This window comes from Cicer arietinum, chromosome 5 (assembly GCF_000331145.2).
Source record: "Cicer arietinum cultivar CDC Frontier isolate Library 1 chromosome 5, Cicar.CDCFrontier_v2.0, whole genome shotgun sequence".
NCBI lineage: Eukaryota > Viridiplantae > Streptophyta > Magnoliopsida > Fabales > Fabaceae > Cicer > Cicer arietinum.
The window spans coordinates 7,942,032-7,944,975 of NC_021164.2; positions in this window are offsets into that span (position 1 = coordinate 7,942,032).

The window sequence follows — 2,944 nt, forward strand, 5'->3', positions numbered from 1 at the left end:
CTTTTGTTTGTTTTATTTTATTAACAATTAGGGTTCATAGAGTCAAACTCATTGGTCTCTTTATTTATATTTTACTATTATTATTTTTATTTTGTTAAAATAAAACTAATATTATTTAATCTCCTTTTTAATATTCCTCCAAACACCATTTAGTTTTCCAAACATTACTAATATTTTATAAATTAGAGTAATTAAAATAATCAATATAAAAAAAATATATTACTAATAATCAAAACTCTCACATTCAAAATAATCTCTACAATTATACTTATTTCTCAAAATACTCACATTATAATAATACCATCATATTAGAAAATGGTCAAAATTATAAAATAAATAAATATAACATCAATATTTTTTATTAATTACTGAATCATAATAAATATATATAAAATCACAATACCATAACGAGTATTTAAAAATAAACGAAATCAAAGATAATATCAATTCTATATCAAGATAATTATTTATAAAAAAATAATTAAAAATAGAAAATAGTTATAAATAATTGAAATATAACTATCTTCATACTTAAGATAAGTCAAGCGCACATAAAAATATTACACTAATTGGGTACATGTATGTACACGTAAAATCGCATAAAATCTTTTTCTTTAAAATATATATTACAGTAAAATACTATTTTTTTTTAAATATATCAAATAACAAAATATAATATGTATTATTTATATCGCTCATGTAATATAATATGTATCAAACTAACACATCATAGAAAGCATTCATATAACGAAAATTAGCCACGAAATTTATCAACATATATTCTAAAATAATATTAGTCATCAAATTAATTATTTAAAATTCTATTTAATTAATAAAGTAGTTTATTATAAAATTTGGGGTGTTACATCGGGTGGTATGAAAATCGCCTGAAAATACAGATGTTGGTCCATTTTTGTCGAGGGGTACGAAGTCGCCTGAAAAGTCCAAATGAAATTGAGGACCGGGAGACCACTATAGCATTCTTCCCCAAAATTTATTACTTTGTTCTGGGTTTCACGCCAGATTTCAAACACTAGCCATCGTCTAGTCCGAAAATACAGATGTTGGTCCATTATCGTTGATGGGTACGAAAGTCGCCCGAAAAGTCAAAATGAAATCGAGGACCGGGGGATTTATAACTGTGTTTTAGGTTCCGCGCCAGATTTCAAACACTAGCCATCGTCTGTAAGAAAATACGGATTTCGATCCATTTTTGTCGGGTCATACAAAAATCGCCCGAAAAGTCTAGATGAAATCGAGGACTAAAAGACCCTTATAGCATGCTTGGCCTAAATTTATAACTCTGTTTCGGGTTCTGCGTCAGGTTTCAAACACTAACCATCGTTTTGTCTGATACTACGGACTTTGGTCCATTTTTGGTGGGTGGTACTAAAATCGCCCGAAAAGTCCAGATGAAATCGAGGATCAGGAGACCCTTATAGAATTCTTCACCTAAATTTATAACTGTGTTTCTGGTTCCGCGCCAGATTTTAACCACTAGCCATCGTCTGGTTTGAAAATACTGATTTTGATCCATTTTTGTCGAGGGGTTCAAAAATCGCCCAAAAAGTCCATATGAAATCAAGGACCAGAATTTATAATTGTGTTTTGGGTTCCGCGTCTGATTTCAAACATTGGCCATCGTCTTGTCTGAAAATACAGAATTTGGTCCATTATCATCGATGGGTACAAAAATCGCCTGAGAAGTCCATTTGAAATCGGGGACCAAATGGCTCTTATAAAATTCTTCTTCTAAATTTATAACTGTGTTTTGGTTTCCGCGTCAGATTTCAAACACTAGCCATCGTTTTGTTCGAAAATACAGATTTCGGTCCATTTTAGTCGAGAGGTACGACAATCGCCCGAAAAATCCATATGAAATCGAGGACCAGGACCCCATTATAGCATTCTTCTCCAAAATTTATAAATGTTACGGGTTCCACGCCAGATTTCAAACATTAGTCATCGTCTAGTCCGAAAATACGATTTTCGGTCTATTTTTGTCGGGTGGTACAAAAATCCCTCGAAAAGACCAGATGAAATCGAGGACCAGGAAACCCTTATAGCATTCTTCTCCAAAATTTATAATTATGTTTCGGGTTCCGAATTAGAATTCAAACACTGGCCATCGATCGATTTTTGTTGGGTGATACAAAAATCGCCTGAAAAGTCTAGATGAAATCGAGGACCAGGAGACCCTTATAGCATTCTTCTCCTATATTTATAAATGTGTTTTGGGTTCTGCATCTTATATTTCAAACACTAACCATCGTTTGGTCCGAAACTACGGAATTTGGCCATTTTTATTGGGTGGTACGTAAATTGCCCAAAAATTCTACATGAAATCGAGTACCGGGAGACCCTTATAGCATTCTCCTCCAAAATTTATAACAATGTTTCGGGTTCTGCAGCATATCTCAAACTCTAGCCATCGTCTGGTATGAAAATACTGATTTTGGTCCTTTTTTGTCGAGGGGTACGAAAATCGCCCGAAAAATCCAGATGAAATCGAAGACCGAGTGTCCCTTATATCATGTTGGTCCATTTTAGTCGGGTGGTACGAAATCGAGGACCTGGAGACCCTTATACCATTCTTCTCCAAAATTTATAATATTGTTTCACGTTCTGCGCCAGATTTCAAACACTAACCATGGTTTTGTTTGAAGATACAAATTTCGGTCCGTTTTAGTTGGGTGGTACGAAAATTGCCGAAAAATTCCAGATGAAATCGAGGACCAGGAGACCCTTATAGCATTCTTCTCCAAAATTTATAATTGTGTTATGGGTTCCGTGTCAGATTTCAAACACTAACCATCGTTTTGTTAGAAAATACAGATTTTGGTTCATTTTAGAAGGGTGGTACAAAAATCGTCCAAAAAGTCCAGATGAAAACGAGGATCGGGAGACCTTTATAGCATTCTTCTCCAAAATTTATAATTGTGTT